Source organism: Mobula birostris, chromosome 8, assembly GCF_030028105.1.
Source record: "Mobula birostris isolate sMobBir1 chromosome 8, sMobBir1.hap1, whole genome shotgun sequence".
Lineage (NCBI taxonomy): Eukaryota > Metazoa > Chordata > Chondrichthyes > Myliobatiformes > Myliobatidae > Mobula > Mobula birostris.
This window is the reverse complement of record NC_092377.1, coordinates 115187627-115206027: the sequence shown is the minus strand read 5'-3', so window position 1 is coordinate 115206027 and position 18401 is coordinate 115187627. Positions and strand designations below refer to the sequence as shown.

Here is an 18401-nt window from a genome sequence, read left to right as displayed (position 1 = left end):
AGTGAAAGGTTTTATTGGGAAAATTTATAATTTACTATTACAACAGTACAATTATCCTTCACTTAAGATTAAGCAAGATTGGGAAAGAGCGCTTAACATGACCTTGATAACAGAGGATTGGTTACAAATTTTGAAGTTGGTTAACTCTTCTTCGATTTGTGCTAGTCACTCTTTAATTCAATTTAAAATTGTACATCGTTACTATTTGACAAAGGAGACACTGTCTAAAATATTTCCTAATGTTGATAGTCAGTGTGATAGATCTAAAACTGAGACAGCTATATTGACACATACGTTTTGGTCGTGTTCTGTATTGGAAATCTATTTTCTCCACAATTTCTAAAGCTTTAAAAATTGATTTACAACCTAATAAATTGACAGTTTTGTTTGGTATAATCCCTCAATTTATTCATGGTATTTCTATATCAGACCACACGGAATTGCATTTGTTACATTATTGGCCAGAAGGGCTATTTTATTGAAATGGAAAGATGCCTCTGCTCCCACTTATTTTGGAGAAAATCAGAAGTCAAACTTTTGATCCTCGATTTGCCTTTGAGAAAAGGTGGGGTTCTTTTGCCCGCTACTATCATCTGATTTGAGTTAATTAAAATGTTTTCCTTCTGACACTTGTTTACATGGATTTGAGTTGGCTGATTGATGTTTTTCTTTTATGGAAGCTTGTATGGTGTATAGCTCCGGGGTTGTGCTCCCAATGGGTTTTTTTTTGCTAGCAGCATTTGTTTTTGTTTTAGTTAGTAGGGGTTCTTTTTTCCTTCTTTCTTTTTTTCCAAAAAAGTAGTTTTAACACTTTATTTTTTCTTATTATTATTGATATATTTCTTAGTTTTGTTAATCAGTTATTTGATAATTTAATTCCTCATTGTACATATTGACATGTTGACTTGATACTTTAATGTATTTTTTGTTGTTCTTCAATGATAATTTATAAAAAAGATTTAAAATGTAAATCTAGTCAAGAAGAAAAGAAAAACTTATGAAAGGTTAAAGAAACTAGGTAATGATAGCGTTCTAGAAGATTATAAGGCTAGCAGGAAGGAGTTTAAGAATGGAATTAGGAGAGCCAGAAGGGACCGTGAGAAGGCCTTTGAGAGCAGGATTAAGGAAAACCCCAAAGCAATCTACAAATATGTGAAGAGCAAGAGGATAAGACGTCAGAGAATAGGACCATTCAGGTGTGACAGTGGAAAAGTGTGTATGGAACCAGAGGAGATAGCTGAGGTACTTAATGAATACTTTGCTTCAGTATTCACTACAGAGAAGGATCTTTGCGATTGTAGGGATGACTTGCAGCAGATTGAAAAGCTTGAGCATATAGACATTAACAAAGAGGATGTGCTGGGGCTTTTGGAAAACATCAAGTTGGATAAGTCTCCAGGGTTGGACGAAATGTACCCCAGGCTACTGTGGAAGGTGAGGGGGGAGATTGCTGAGCCTCTGGCAATGACCTTTGCATCATCAATGGGGACGGGGGAAGTTCCAGAGGACTGGAGGGTTGCAGATGTTGTTCCCTTATTCAAGAAAGGGAGTAGAGATAGCCCAGGAAATTATAGACCAGTGAGTCTTACATCAGTGGTTGTTAAGTTGATGGAAAAGATCCTGAGAGCAGGATTTATGAACATTTGGAGAGGCACAATATGATTAGGAATAGTCAGCATGGCTTTGTCAAAAACAGGTCATGCCTTATGAGCCTGATTGAATTTTTTGAGGATGTGACTAACCACATTGATGAATGTAGAGCAGTCATATATAGTGTGCATGGATATGTAGTGTATATGGATTTCAGCAAGGCATTTGATAAGGTACCCCATGCAAGGCTTATTGAGAAAGTAAGGAGGCATGGGATCCAAGGGGACCTTGCTTTGTGGATCCAGAAATGGCTTGCTCACAGGAGGCAAAGAGTGGTTGTAGGGGGGTCATATTCTGCATGGAGGTCGGTAACCAGTGGTGTGCCTCAAGGATCTGTTCTGACCCTTCTCTTTGTGATTTTTATAAATGACCTGGATGAGGAAGTGGAAGGATGGGTTAGTAAATTTGCTGATGACACAAAGGTTGGAGTTGTTGTGGATAGTGTGGAGGGTTGTCAGAGGTTACAGTGGGACATCGATAGAATGCAAAACTGGGCTGAGAGTTGGCAGATGGAGCTCAACAGATAATCCTGAAGTGGTTCATTTTGGTAGGTCAAATATTATGCCAGAATATAGTATTAATGGTAAGACGTTTGGCAGCGTGGAAGATCAGAGGGATCTTGGGGTCCGAGTCCATAGGACACTCAAAGCTGCTGCACAGGTTGACTCTGTGCTTAAGAAGGCGTACAGTGCATTGGCCTTCATCAACCGTGGGATTGAGTTTAAGAGCCAAGAGATAATGTTGCAGCTATATAGGACCCTGGTCAGACCCCACTTGGAGTACTGTGCTCAGATCTGGAAGGATGTGGAAACTATAGAAAGGATGCAGAAGAGATTTACAAGGATGTTGCCTGGAATAGGGAGCATGGCTTATGAGAATAGGCTGAGTGAACTCAGCCTTTTCTCCTTGGAGCGATGGAGGATGAGAGGTGACCTGATAGAGGTGTATAAGATGATAAGAGGCATTGATCATGTGGATAGTCAGAGGCTTTTTCCCAGGGCTGGAATGGCTAACACGAGAGGGCATAGTTTTAAGGTGCTTGGGAGTAGGTACAGAGGAGACGTCAGGGGTAAGTTTTTTACACAGAGTGGTGAGTGCGTGAAATGGGCTGCTGGCGATGGTGATGGAGGCTGATATGATAGGGTCTTTTAAAAGACTCCTGGATAGGTACATGAAGCTTAGAAAAATAGAGGTTTATCGGTAACCCAAGGTAATCTCTAAAGTAAGTACATGTTTGGCACAGTATTGTGAGCTGAAGGGCCTGTATTGTGCCGTAGTTTTTCTAAGTTTCTAAGTATCAGGCTGGACCCTAAATATTGAACTCAGTCATGCCAATATTTTCAAAATCCCAGAAGTAAAATGTTGCCTAAGTCAGCATTCAGCAACAAATAGAAATTGTTGAAAATCCTCAGAATCAGAGTCAGAAACCAGTTTAATATCATCAGCATATATCATGAAATGTGTTGTTTTGTGGCAGCAGTCTGTTGTGATATACAGTACTAAACTATAAGTGACCGTAAGAAGTGTATCCAAATAAATTAAATAAGTAGTGCAAAAAGAGAGGGAAAAATAGTGAGACAGTGTCATGGGTTCATTGTCCATTCATAATTCTGATGGCGGAGGGGAAGGAGTCATTCCTGAAATGTTGAAAGTGTGCCTTAAGGCTCTTGTCCCTCCTCCTTGATGTCCTGGGTGATTGGGGGGGGGAGGTCCTTAATGATAAGTGCCACCTTTTTGAGCATCACCTTTGGAAGGTATCCTTGATGATGGGGGGGGGGGGGCACCTATGATGGAGCCAGATGAGTTTTCATGTTTCTTCTTCTTTTACGATCCTGTGCAGTGGCCTTCCCCCCCCCCCCACAATACCAGACAGTGATGCAACCAGATAGAATGATCTGTAGAAATTTTTGAGTGTTTTTGGTGACATACCAAGTGTCCTCAACCTCCTAATGAAATATAACCACTGTTGTACCTTTTTCATAACTGTGTTGGGCTCAAAATAGATCCTCAGACATGTTGACACCCAGGAACTTGAAGCGCTCACCCTTTCCACTTCTGATCCCTCGATGAGGACTGGTATGTGTTCCCTCGACTTGTCTTTGCTGAAGTCTACATTGCTCTTTCTGATCTCTGTGATCATCTTACTCCTTCCACTCCACTTACTCTAATACTGCCTCCTCTGAATTTCCTATCCTCACACCTGGCTCAACAGGGATTCGGATGAAATCTGCTCGACTATCTTTCATCTCTATGGATGCTGCTTGACCTGCTGAGTTCCTCCTGCATTTTATGTGTGTGTTACTTTGGATTGTGTTGGTGCATGGCCAAGTGTTTAAGGCGTCAGTCTAGTGATCTGAAGGTCACTAGTTCGAGCCTTGGCTGAGGCAGCGTGTTGTGACGTTGAGCAAGATACTTAACCACACATTGCTCTGCGACGACACTGGTGCCAAGCTGCATCGGCCCTAGTGCTCTTCCCTTGGACAACATCGGTGGCGTGGAGAGGGGAGACTTGCAGCATGGGCAACTGCCGGTCTTCCATACAACCCTTGCCCAGGCCTGCGCTCTGGAAACCTTGCAAGGCACAAATCCATGGTCTCACGAGACTAACGGATTCCTATTATTACTTTGGATTTCCTACACCTGCAGACTTTCTTATGCTCTACTGCTAAGTCTTCGCATTAGGGTTAGGGTTAGGGTTAGGGTCCCACACCAGTCTTCAAGTTTAAAACTTCCCTTTGATGGGAGTTCAGTGAGATCCCATCTCACTGTTTCCCGTCTGAGAGTGCTGCTGCCCTCCAGCTCAACCATGGGCTCCTTTCAGATTCCTTCCTCTTCAGCCTCTTCCGCCTATCACCTCCCAGTTTCTTGTTTCATTCCCCCTCCCCCACCTACCTTTCCCCTCACCTGTCAGCTTGTCACTCCTTCCATTCCCCCACCTTCTTATTCTGGCTTCTGCCCCCTTCCTTTCCAGTCCTGATTAAAGAAAACACTGCTAGCATAAGAACTAAGAAATAGGAGCAGGAGTAGGCCATCCGGCCCATCGATCCTGCTCTGCCATTCAATAAGATCATAGCTGATCTGACCATGGACTCATCTCCACCTAACTGCCTTTTCCCCATAACCCTTAATTCCCCTACTATGCAAAAAATTATCAACCTTGTCTTAAATATATTCACCGAGGTGGCCTCCACTGCTTCATTGGGTAGGGAATTCCACAGATTCACCACTCTCTGGGAAAAGCAGTTCCTCCTCATCTCCATCCTGAATCTACTCCCTCGAATCCTGAAGCTATGTCCCTTGCGGGCTTGCTGGAGGATTCAGCGGGTCAGGCTGCAAAGAACAAGTAGATATTTCGGGCCGAGACCTTGCAACGGGAGTCACGATTTCCAGCACCTTCTGAATCTCTTGTGTCGCCTTGCGGGCATTTTTCTGCGATGTGCGCGCACACGATCCAGCAGTGGGTGTTCTGCCGCCGCGGGCACGCGCGCTCCCCGCTGCTGCATGTGCTCTGGTTGAGCCAGCGAGGGTCAACGGAGGCGTTCGTCACACGGAATAACTGGGATTTTGCCACACTGCAGCTTGGAATCACCTGTCGTAACGCGCAGCTTCTGCCAGGAAGTTCCCAGCCTCTTGCCGGTGGCGGCAGACCGGCAACCATTTCTGCAGGGCAGCCAAGGATTAGTAGCAGGAATCGCTCCCGCGTGAGTCAGATTACACTGACATTTACGCAGAGATATTTGTGCACTTCCACTGAGCGCATTTGGGCGAGGCGTGGTCAAAGCCTCTCGCTGCCCTCATAAACAGTGGATGGTCGGTTGTCAGCGGTATCGCCTGTGGAAAAGGTAAAAACCTTATTCTACCGGGCATGACGTATTTTATTGAGGAGAATGAGAGTCCGTCAGGGTTTAAGATCCAAAGGGCAAGTGAACACTGTTTCCCGTGTTTGAGAGTGGATCGGGAGTGGTGGGCGTTGTGAATGTCAGAACTTTCGCAGGCTGTATTCACAGCTAAAGTCAGCGTTAACGCAGTAAAGAGATTGATTCCCCTTGCCGCCAGTGCACCCAGCTAACGCGGTGGGTTTTGCAATTAATTCGATTTTACCTTTGCTTTTTTTCATTTGTACTGATTTTTCATTATTTTTTGGTGTTGTGTTGGTGGAACTGATAATTGTTACTGTAAGGCGAGGAAATTATGTTCTGAATCTGTTGTGTTTTTTATTTGTGTGATTATACAGACTTAAATCTTAGTGAGACTGGCTGTAAATATCGCAAATGTTACTCTAGGACACTTGGTGCATCTTGACTTCGGGATTTCCGAACATTGTATGTTGAGAGACAGCGATTGCGATTCCCAAAGTTTTGGTTGACTGCCTATTACTTTACTTGTCCGGGTTCAGACTATAGCGCCCATCAGGGGCGAAAGATGGTGGATTTAATTTGCGATTATGTCAGACTTAAAATTAATTTATTGAGTGTTTCAGAAAAAGGGGGCTTCATGAGACGAGGACTTGATTACTGGCGCATATTGTCTGCAGTCACTGTTCGTTATTCCCGGCGTAATCTTTGCAACATTTTTTGTTATTTTGTAATCTTATTCCTGTCAATAAAAATGCAAACGGAATTCCACGCTGTGGAACGCTTAACACTTCCTCTAACGAGGTAAAATTATATATTTGTTTGTGGATTAAACAAACACTGAATAAGTTACTACATTGGAATGTTCGCAGAGTGCAGTGTCCCGACAGAGAAAACCGTGATCCATTCCCTGTGCAAGGAGCCACACGCTTAAAGTTATTGGAACTGAAGACTAAACTATTGCGTTCAGCTTTGGTAAAATTTATTGTCTGAAGCAGAAATGTGTTTGGTCGTAACTCTACAGTTGTGGTAAAGGATAATGAACGAGACTTTGGCAGTGCGAGGGTTAATTTTGCCGCTAGCCTAAGGGCGGACATGGTGCCGCGCGGGGCAGGGTCCGGGCGGCGGAGGCTCGACGCATTCTCCAGTGGCTTGCTCCGCTCGCTGACGCGGGTTGTTGACACGGTTGCCTGCAGTGCTGGCGTTAGTTAGCCAGAAACTCGGTTAAGGCTGTGAACTGCGTGAATTCCGCTGGAATGAGCAGTCTATCGGGTTTTACCACATTGTTATTACCTCAATGCACGGTGTATCTAAGCTGCATAAACTGTGTACAAGACCATCTTTTCATTATACCTCGGTACATGCAACAATAATAAACCAATTCCAAATTCCACTCTTCCCCCTAAACTACTGCGCGGGAGTATATACCCTCGCGCACATAGCCTTTGTTACTGCACAGCTGGAATAAAGACAGATGAGAAAACGTTTAGGAAAGGTGAAAGATTTTCTTTGTTGTACTCTATTTCTTTATACCATTCAATGCATAAATAAAATCAAGAGTATGATAGTATTACCAAAAACCGTAAAAGTGTTGTGCAGTTTTCAGGCCGTGTAAAACTTTCCTAGTAGGAGCCTTTACTCTCATGTTCAGTTCATGACTGTTCTTGCTTTACTCAGAGGGAGAGGATTCTAGATTTGGAAACCTTTGAGGATAGACAGGCTCATGCTCCTCTGTGTTAAATGCCTGGCTACTTTTCTTTTCGTATCTCTTTTTTTCCAGAAACAGGTCAACATCTGATTGTATATGATTGTATAAAGTCAACATTCTTTTAATTTCCAAGCAGTGTAAGCAATTTTGAACCCTTTATCTAAGATAAGGGTCCAAAACTGATGTGCTGGCAATGGGGAGGGTCCAGAGAAATGATGCTGACAATTAAAGGGTTTGTGTTTGAATCACTGGAGAATGAGGAAGGGTCTCATTGAAACCTATAGAATATTGAAAAGCCTAGATAGAGTGGACTTGTAGAGGACTTTTCCTATAATGGGGGATTCTAGGACCTGAGGGAACAGCCTCAGAATACAAGGACATCCCATTAGAACGGAGATAAGGTGGAATTTCTTTAGGCAGATGGTGGTCAATTTGTGGAATTCATTACTATTGTCATGGTCTGGATCGGGGTCCCTTTAAATTTAGCTTGTTTATGTTACGATCCGGACTGTTGATTCCCTGTTTTCCCATGTCCCTCCACTTTGGTGATTAGAGGCAATTAACACTTGGCTGAACCGGTAGTTTATAGTCTCCGGCTTTCAGCCATTCAGTGCGGGAGCGTCTGCAAAGTCACGGCGTGCCAATGTCATCTGGCCGGAGCAAGCCTAGTCTCTGCCGAAGCGAGTGCCGGTAATTCGCCTTTCCTCACTGGAGCAACCTTGTCAAGTTACCTCGCCAAAGCGAGCCTGCAAAGTTTCCTTACCGAGGTGGGTCAGTCAGTTAACCCGCTGGAGAGAATCAAGAGCCGCTGTCTACTGTTCCCGGGCCAAGTCGAGAGCTCGACACTACCCGGCGGCATCCAAGTACCATGTCCACGTCCTGGCTCTGGCGGCATCCAAGTACCACGTCCATGTCCTGGCCCTGGCGGCATCCAAGTACCACGTCCATGTCCTGGCCCTGGCGGCACTCAAGTACCATGTCAAGTCCTGGCCTTGGCGGCGTTCAAGTACCATATCAAGTCCTGGCTCCGGCGGCGTTCAAGTACCACGTCCAAGTCCTGGTCCTGGCGGCATTCAAGTACCACATCAAGTTCTAGCCCTGGTGGCTTCCCAGTTCTGAGTCAAGTCCTGGCCCTGGCGGTCTGTGATTCCTGTCCTACCCCCCTGTCTGAATCCCTTCTCTGCCCCTCTTGCCTCTAGCCCTCGTCTGCAGCCCCTGCCTGCACTTCGGTCTAGTTCCATCACCAGAGCTAGATAGGTACTGTCTGGTGTTCATTCGTGTTGGTCTTGTCTTGTCCTCGCCTCCATGGGGTAAGTCAGGCCGTCTTGCCGTTGCCCTGCGGGGAGTCATGTCTTGTCCTGTCCTCGCCTCCGTGGGGTAAGCCAGGCCGTCTTGCCATTGCCCCGCAGGGAGTCCTGTCTTGTCTTGTCTTGTCCTTGCCTCCGTGGGGTAAGTCAGGCCGTCTTGCTGTTGCCCCGCGGGGAGTTGTGTCTTGTCTTGTCTTGTCTTGTCCTTGCCTCCGTGGGGTAAGTCAGGCCGTCTTGCCATTGCCCCGCGGGAAGTCATGTCTTGTCCTGTCCTCGCCTCCGTGGGGTAAGCCAGGCCATCTTGCCATTGCCCCGCAGGGAGTCGTGTCTTGTCTTGTCCTTGCCTCCGTGGGGTAAGCCAGGCCGTCTTGCCGTTGCCCCGCGGGGGGTCATGTCTTGTCGTGTCTTGTCCTCGCCTCGGTGGGGTAAATCAGGCCATCTTGCCATTGCCCTGCAGGGAGTCGTGTCTTGTCTTGTCTTGTCTTGTCCTTGCCTCCATGGGGTAAGTCAGGCCATCTTGCCGTTGCCCCGTGGGGGGGCATGTCTTGTTGTGTCTTGTCCTCGCCTCTGTGGGGTAAGTCAGGCCGTCTTGCCGTTGCCCTGCGGAGGGTCATGAGTCCCGGCCCTATGTACTGTACCCAAGGCGGGGTCCCGGCTCTCTGTTCTGTGTGCAAGTCCCGGCCCTATGTCCTGTACCCAAGAAGGGGTCCCGGCTCTCTGTTCTGTGTGCTAGTCCTGGCCCTATGTCCTGTACCCAAGGAGGGGTCCCGACTCTGTGTTCTGTGTATGTGTCCATGGTTCCATGTACCTGCTGTCCCGAGGCTCTGTGTTCCCATGTTCCTCCTCTCCCTAGCCCATGTCATGTCCATGCCTGGTTCTGGGGTCCGAGCTCGAGGCAAGACCCAGATACTGGGTCCTTGCCCAGTCTTGGGCTCGGAGTCCATACCCTAGCCTCTTCATGTCTCCTCCAGTTCTGGGAGCCGATTCCGAGTCCAAACCCAGACCCTTGGTCCCAGCCTAGTCCAGTCCTGAGTCCTTATCCTGTTCGCTATTCCTGCTTCTGTCTTGCTCTCCTGGTATCGTACAATAAACTAAACCTAAGTAACCTAATTGTGTGAATTTAAAGCAGAGGTTGATAGGTTCTTGATTAGTCAGGTCATCAAATGTTCCCCCTAAATATTTCACCTTTCACCCTCAAGGTTACGGGGAGAAGGCAGGTGAGTGGGTTTGAGAGGGATAATAAATCAGCTATGATAGAATGGCTGAGCAGACTTGATGGACTAAACAGTCTAATTCTTCTTCTATGTCATATGGTCTTCTTGCAATGAGGATGATTTAGAGCGACATTCAAATCCAACATCACAAATAAGGAATTTAAATTCAAGGAATAACTCAGAAGTGGAATCAAAAAGACTGCACCCTCTGAACAGGTCCAAAACACACAACCTGCCGTCTGAACAGGTCCGAAACACACCAGCTGCCCTCAGAGTTGTTACTGTCTATATGTCATGCTCATCATGAACATGTGTGAGCCCCAGGTAACATCCGTTAGCAGTGATCTTATTTAGATAGTTTTTGAGGATGGACATGTGAAATTCTGAAGGAAATGATTGCATGAAGTAAACAAATTGCTGGGCATAAGGTTCACGTAGAAAAACAGGAGGATGACATGTGTTTTATTCTGCAGCTGCTCCACCTCCCAGCCCAGCACCAGCAGCATTTATTTATCCAAAATGTTTCTGGTTTCCCTTTCAAGGTTTGGAGACGCAGACATTCTAACAGACCTTGAGTGCAGATGTCAGTGGGGCCAGCTGCTCACTCACATTCTTCTGGTGTTTGAATGACATGATGCTGGTCTCCGTCTCGGTCAACACGCTTCAGCTAATCAGTGCATATGTTATCTTTCCAGGACCTTCCTTTGGTCGAAGCTGTGCACTCATACTTTGTGTTCACTCACAGCTGCTTTTGGGGGGGGGGGGTGCAAGATGAACTGAGATACAGCAGGAAATAGGCCATTCCAGCTCTTGAGCACCCCCCCCCCCATGAACCCGAGCCTAATCACAGAACATTTTACAACGGCCAGTTCACCGATTAACCTGTATGTCCAGACTGTGGGAGGAAACCGGACGAAAGCCACACGTTCCGCAAGGAGGGTGTACAAACTCCTTACAGTTACATTGAAATTGAACTCCAAACTCCAACGCTTCAAGCTGTAAAGGCATCGTGCTAACTGCTATGCCACCGTGGAACCCATGTTTGTATGTGTATACTTTGCCGTCGGACAAATAACTTATTGGAAGAGAATCTGTGTTAGGAGTTTAAAAGAAAGGTTAAAAATTAGCTTTATTTGTCACATGTACGTAAAAACATACAGTGAAATTCATCGTTAGGATCAAATCAACTCATCGAGGATTGTGCTGAGTGTCACTGGGCTTGTTAAACATACCCACAACTCACTAACGCTAACCTGTAGGTCTTGGGACTGTCACGGGAAGAACCTGCGTACGGACAGACAGCGGTGGGAATCGATCCCTCATCCTGTAGCTGGCTTTGTATTAGCATAATGCTAACCACTACACCACTTTGCCACCCAATTGAAACAGGAATTCCTTTGGAAATTTGAAAGAAATGAGTATATACCAAATGATCTCAGAATATGTACACCAGGAGAGTCCTCCATAAATGTAGATAACAGACTCAAGCAATGTGCGAGAGAAAACGATGTTCTAAATCAGGGGTTCCCAACCTGAGGTGTTCAGACCCCTTGCTTAATGGCATTGGTCCATGGCATAAAAAAGGGTTGGGAGCCCCTGTTCTAAAGAAACAGTTACATCAACATGTCTGTTTGGTGGAAACGTAGTGTTCCAATGAATTTGTTTTTGAATTGGAGTAGTTTTAATACTTTTCACAGGATTGTGTTATGAACAGCTAGAGTTTTGGAGTGTGGATCTAGAGGTGCAAGTTCAAATCCCATATTGCACCGGAGGAATTTAAATTCAGAAATTCATTAGATCTGGTCCACTGATCACAATGCCATTAGTTTCAACATAATTATGGAGAAGGATAGGTCTGGACCCAGGGTTGAGATTTTTGATTGGAGAAAGGCTTAAGGAGATGCGAAAGGATTTAGAAGGAGTGGATTGGGACAGTTTGTTTTATGGGAAGGATGTAATAGAGAAATGAAGGTCATTTAAAGGTGAAATTTTGAGGGTACAGGATCTTTATGTTCCTGTTAGGTTGAAAGGAAAGGTTAAAAGTTTGAGAGAGCCATGGTTTTCAAGGGATATTGGAAACTTGGTTCGGAAAAAGAGAGATATCTACAATAAGTATAGGCAGCATGGAGTAAATGAGGTGCTCGAGGAATATAAAGAATGTAAAAAGAATCTTAAGAGAGCAATTAGAAAAGCTAAAAGAAGATACGAGGTTGCTTTAGCAACTAAGGTGAATATAAATCCAAAGGGTTTCTACAGTTATATAAATAGCAAAAGGATAGTGAGGGATAAAATAGGTCCCTTAGAGAATCGGAGTGGACAGCTATGTGTGGAGCCAAAAGAGATGGGGGAGATTTTGAACAATTTCTTTTCTTCGGTATTCACTGAGGAGAAGGATATTGAATTGTGTAAGGTAAGGGAAACAGATAGGGAAGTTATGGAAACTATGATCATTAAAGAAGAGCAAGTACTGGCGCTTTTAAGGAATATAAAAGTCGATAAGTCTCCGGGTCCTGACAGGATATTCCCTAGGACCTTGAGGGAAGTTAGTGTGGAAATAGCAGAGGCTCTGACAGAAATATTTCAAATGTCATTAGAAACAGGGATGGTGCTGGAGGATTGGCGTATTGCTCATGTTGTTCCATTGTTTAAAAAGGGTTCTAAGAGTAAACCTAGCTATTATCAGCCCGTGAATTTGATGTCAGTGGTGGATAAATTGATGGAAAGTATTCTTAGAGATGGTATATATAATTATTTGGCTAGACTGGGTCTGATTAGGAACAGTCAACATGGATTTGTGAGTGGAAAGTCATGTCTGACAAACCTTATTGAATTTTTTGAAGAGGCTACTAGGAAAGTTGACGAGGGTAAAGCAGTGGATGTTGTCTATATGGACTTCAGTAAGGCCTTTGACATGGAAGGTTAGTTAGGAAGGTTCAATCGTTAGGTATTAATATTGAAGTAGTAAAATGGATTTAGCAGTGGCTGGATCAGAGACGCCAGAGAGTAGTGGTGGATAACTGTTTGTCAGATTGGAGGCCGCTGACTACTGGTGTGCCTCAGGGATCTGTACTGTATCCAATGTTGTTTGTCATATACAATAATGATCTGGATGATGGGGTGGTAAATTGGATTAGTAAGTCTGCAGATGATACTAGGATAGGTGGAGTTGTGGAAAATGAAGTAGGTTTTCAAAACTTGCAGAGAGACTTAGGCCAGTTAGAGGAGTGGGCTGAAAGATGGCAGATGGGGTTTAATGCTGATAAATGTGAGGTGCTACATTTTGGTAGGACTAATTAAGAGCATCAAGAGTGAGGAGGTCCTGGAGAGTGAGTATAGAGAGCTTGGTAGGAAGTTGAAAAGCAGGACCTCGAGGGTGGTAATCTCAGGATTGCTACCTGTGTTACGTGCCAGTGAGGGTAGGAATAGGATGCTCTGAAGGATGAACAAGTGGCTGAGGAACTGGTGTAGGGGGCAGGGTTTCAGATTTCAGGATAATTGGGACCTCTTCTGGGGCAGGTGGGACCTGTACAAGAGAGACGGGTTACACTTGAACTACAGGGGGACCAATATCCTTTCAGGGAGGTTTATTAGTGCTATTGGGGAGGCTTTAAACTAGATTTGCAGGGGGATGGGAACCAGAGTGCCAGAGCTGACAGTGTGGCTGGGGTGAAAATAAATGATGTTAAAAGTTCAAGCAAATCCGCTAATAGGAAGGTTGTGAGTGGTGGTAAAAATCTTCTGAGGTGTATATATTTCAATGCTAGGAGTATTGTGGGGAAGGAGGATGAGTTGAGGGCATGGATTGACACGTGGAATTATGACGTTATAGCAATTAGTGAAACTTGGCTACAGGAGGGGCAGGACTGGCAGCTTAATATTCCAGGGTTCCAATGTTTCAGATATGATCGAGGCAGAGGAATGAAAGGTGGGGGAGTAGCATTGCTTGTCAGGGAAAAAATGTTACAGCAGTGCTCGGGCAGGACAGATTAGAGGGCTTGTCTACTGAGTCCTTATGGGTGGAGCTGAGAAACAGGAAAGGTATGGCCACATTAGTGGGGTTGTATTATAGACCACCCAATAGTAAGCGAGAATTGGAAGAGCAAATCTGCAGAGAGATAGCAGGTAACTGCAGGAAACATAAAGTTGTGGTGGTAGGGGATTTTAATTTTCCATATATTGATTGGGACTCCCATACTGTTAGGGGTCTAGATGGTTTCGAGTTTGTAAAATGTGTTCAGGAAAGTTTTCTAAATCAATATATAGAGGGACCAACTAGAGGGGATGCAATATTGGATCTCCTGTTAGGAAACTAGTTAGGACAAGTGACAGAAGTCTGTGTAGGGGAGCACCTTGGTTCCAGTGATCATAACACCATTAGTTTCAACTTGATCATGGACAAGGATAGATCTGGTCCTAGGGTTGAGGTTCTGAACTGGAAGAAGGTCAAATTTGAAGAAATGAGAAAGGATCTAAAAAGCGTGGATTGGGACAGGTTGTTCTCTGGCAAAGGTGTGATCGGTAGGTGGGCACCCCTCAAAGGAGAAGTTTTGAGAGTGCAGAATTTGTATGTTCCTGTCAGGATTAAAGGCAAAGTGAATAGGAATAAGGAACCTTGGTTCTCAAGGGATATTGCAACTCTGATAAAGAAGAAGAGGGAGTTGTATATCATGTATAGGAAGCAGGGAGTAAATAAGGTGCTTGAGGAGTATAAGAAGTGCAAGAAAATACTTAAGAAAGAAATCAGGAGGGCTAAAAGAAGACATGAGGTTGCCTTGGCAGTCAAAGTGAAGGATAATCCAAAGAGCTTTTACAGGTATATTAAGAGCAAAAGGATTGTAAGGGATAAAATTGGCCCTCTTGAAGATCAGTGTGGTCGGCTATGTGCGGAACCAAAGGAAATGGGGGAGATCTTAAATAGGTTTTTTGCGTCTGTATTTACTAAGGAAACTGGCATGAAGTCTATGGAATTAAGGGAAACAAGTAGTGAGATCATGGAAACTGTACAGATTGAAAAGGAGGAGGTGCTTGCTGTCTTGAGGAAAATTAAAGTGAATAAATCCCCGGAACCTGACAGGGTGTTCCCTCGGACCTTGAAGGAGACTAGTCTTGAAATTGCGGGGGCCCTGGCAGAAATATTTAAAATGTCGCTGTCTACAGGTGAGGTACCGGAGGATTGGAGAGTGGCTCATGTTGTTCCGTTGTTTAAAAAAGGATCAAAAAGTAATCTGGGAAATTATAGGCCAGGAAGTTTAACGTCGGTAGTAGGTAAGTTATTGGAGGGAGTCGTAAGAGACAGAATCTACAAGCATTTGGATAGACTGGGACTTATTAGAGAGAGTCAACATGTCTTTGTGCGTGGTAGGTCATGTTTGACCAATCTATTGGAGTTTTTCGAGGAGGTTACCAGGAAAGTGGATGAAGGGAAGGCAGTGGATATTGTCTACATGGACTTCAGTAAGGCCTTTGACAAGATCCCGCATGGGAGGTTAATTAGGAAAATTTAGTCGCTAGGTATACATGGAGAGGTGGTAAATTGGATTAGACATTGGCTCAATGGTAGAAGCCAAAGAGTGGTAGTAGAGAATTGCTTCTCCGAGTGGAGGCTAGTGACTAGTAGTGTGCCACAGGGATCAGTGCTGGGTCCATTGTTATTTGTCATCTACATCAATGATCTGGATGATAATGTGGTAAATTGGATCAGCAAATTTGCTGATGATACAAAGATTGGAGGTGTAGTAGACAGTGAGGAAGGTTTTCAGAGCCTGCAGAGGGACTTGGACCAGCTAGAAAAATGGGCTGAAAAATGGCAGATGGAGTTTAATACAGACAAGTGTGAGGTATTGCACGTTGGAAGGACAAACCAAGGTAGAACATACAGGGTTAATGGTAAGGCACTGAGGAGTGCAGTGGAACAGAGGGATCTGGGAATACAGATACAAAATTCCCTAAAAGTGGCGTCACAGGTAGATAGGGTCGTAAAGAGAGCTTTTGGTACATTGGCCTTTATTAATCAAAGTATTGAGTATTAGAGCTGGAATGTTATGATGAGGTTGTATAAAGCATTGGTGAGGCCGAATCTGGAGTATTGTGTTCAGTTTTGGTCACCAAATTACAGGAAGGATATAAATAAGGTTGAAAGAGTGCAGAGAAGGTTTACAAGGATGTTGCCGGGACTTGAGAAACTCAGTTACAGAGAAAGGTTGAATATGTTAGCACTTTATTCCCTGGAGCGTAGAAGAATGAGGGGAGATTTGATACAGGTATATAAAATTATGATGGGTATAGATAGAGTGAATGCAAGCAGGCTTTTTCCACTGAGGCAAGGGGAGGAAAAAAACCAGAGGACATGGGTTAAGGGTGAGGGGGGAAAAGTTTAAAGGGAACATTAGTGGGGGCTTCTTCACACAGAGAGTGGTGGGAGTATGGAATGAGCTGCCAGACGAGGTGGTAAATGCGGGTTCTTTTTTAACATTTAAGAATAAATTGGACAGATACATGGATGGGAGGTGTATGGAGGGATATGGTCCATGTGCAGGTCAGTGGGACTAGGCAGAAAATGGTTCGGCACAGCCAAGAAGGGCCAAAAGGCCTGTTTCTGTTCTGTAGTTTCTGTGGTTAATAGGACATACATGGTAAATGGTAGGGCATTGAAGAACAATGGTAGAACAGAGGGATCTAGGAATAATGGTGCATAGTTTCCTGAAGGTGGAATCTCATGTGGCTAGGGTGGTGAAGAAAGCTTTTGGTATGCTGGAATTTATAAATCAGAGCATTGAGTATAGGAGTTTGGATGTAATGTTGAAATTGTACAAGGCATTGGTAAGGCCAAATTTGGAGTATCGTGTACAGTTCTGGTCACCGAATTATAGGAAAGATGTCAACAAAATAGAGAGAGTACAGAGAAGATTTACTAGAATGTTACCTGGGTTTCATCTCCTAAGTTACAGAGAAAGGTTGAACAAGTTGGGTCTTTATTCTTTGGAGCGTAGAAGGTTGAGGGGGGACTTGATAGAGGTATTTAAAATTATGAGGGGGATAGATAGAGTTGACGTGGATAGGCCTTTTCCATTGAGAGTAGGGGAGATTCAGACAAGAGGACATGAGTTGAGAGTTAAAGAGCAAAAGCTTAGGGGTAACATGAGGGGGAACTTTACTCAGAGAGTGGTAGCTGTGTGGAATGAGCTTCCGGCAGAAGTGGTTGAGGCAGGTTCGATGATGTCATTTAAAGTTAAATTGGGTAGCTATATGGACCGGAAAGGAATGGAGGGTTATGGGCTGAGTGCAGGTCGGTGGGACTAGGTGAGAGTAAGCGTTTGGCATGGACTAGAAGGGCCGAGATGGCCTGTTTCTGTACTGTAATTGTTATATGGTTATATATCTGTGTGTTTTAAAAAATGGTTATATGGTTATATATCTTATATGTCTGTGTGTTTTAAAAAATGTAATTAGTTTCAGTTTGCATTAAACTATCATGTAGTTGTTTAACCCAGCTAGTTTGCCAGAGTCCTCACGGAAGGCCATCTGTCAATCCCACCCTTGCAAGACTCTTGGAATGTGTTAGGTCTAAGTGTTGAACATCTAACAGCCTCTAGCTAAAGTGAAGTTGGGGATGGGCAATAAATTTCAACATTGCCAGCAATGTTTATATCCTGGAAATGTCCATAAATGGACGGTTTACTTCCAGGACTTGCAAATATTGTCGAATGTGTACTCCCTGGAATCTGTTTTTGCAGTAAGGAGACATTGTATGACAGTAATGTACAATGTGCTGGTGAAATCCAGCATCTATTGGAGGTGGGGGTGGGAATTGTGAGTGTTTTGGGCCTGAAGCCTGTATCAGTCCTGATTGATTTTGACCAGAAACGTCAATGATTCTGTTCTGCCCACGGATGATGCTCAAGGTACTGATTTCCTCCGGTAGATTGTTGCTGCAGATTCCAGCATCTGCCGTTTATATATGATTACATTTCAGTATTCATACTTTAAACTATTTCACCTTTCACAGGATATATTGTCTCTGAGGTTCCAATCTGTATAATTGTTGCACAGACTGTCTTGTATTTCTCAAATACTGTTTTTAATTCGATGCACAACATGTGATGTTTCTGTAATTCAGTAATATAGTCTTATGGCTTGTGAGTTGCCCATCTGTAAGCTAATCTTGTATCTTGCCCTTTGAACCTACATTATCTCTCGGCCTCATAACTCTGTCACAGGCATCCAGCATTGCCCATGTGCAGCGGGAGATAATAAATGCAAATCGGTAAATTGGTTTATTATTGTCATGTGCACTGAATTACAGTGAAAAGCTTTGTTTGCATGCCGATCAGTTCATCATCTTGGTACGATCACAATCTTCTGAGCTTCTCTTGTCTTCCTGCTTTTCCAGACTGTCTTCTCTGCTGTCATTTCTCAGAACCGAATCATAATCAACAGATTGCAAATGCTGAAATCCAGAGCAACACACACAAAATGCTGGAGGTACTCAGCAGGCCAGGCAGCATCTATGGAGAGGAAGAAAGAGTCAATGTTTTGTGCTGACACCCTGTATTCCTGTCAACCTGAAATGTTGACTCTTTATCCCTTTCCACAGATGTTGCCTGACCTGCTGAGATTCTCTAGCATTCTGTGTGTGTTACTCAGAATCTAAAACATGGATTTGCCCCTT

At 44.3% G+C, this 18401-nt stretch overlaps 1 protein-coding gene across 4 annotated transcripts in view; it reads left to right on the top strand.

Moving 5' to 3' along the window:
• LOC140202284 (FERM domain-containing protein 6-like) overlaps positions 1–18401 on the top strand; it is a 181463-nt gene that overhangs the window by 52663 nt on the left and 110399 nt on the right. Inside the window, exon 1 of one of the 4 annotated variants that reach the window (XM_072267179.1) lies at positions 5370–5492. The exons of 1 other annotated variant lie outside the window; for it this stretch is intronic. The gene's annotated coding sequence lies outside the window, so the exon portion shown is untranslated. Of the gene's footprint in view, positions 1–5369; positions 5493–5609; positions 5724–18401 lie in introns of those variants that run through there. 2 more of the 4 variants (XM_072267176.1, XM_072267177.1) reach the window with 2 other exon arrangements.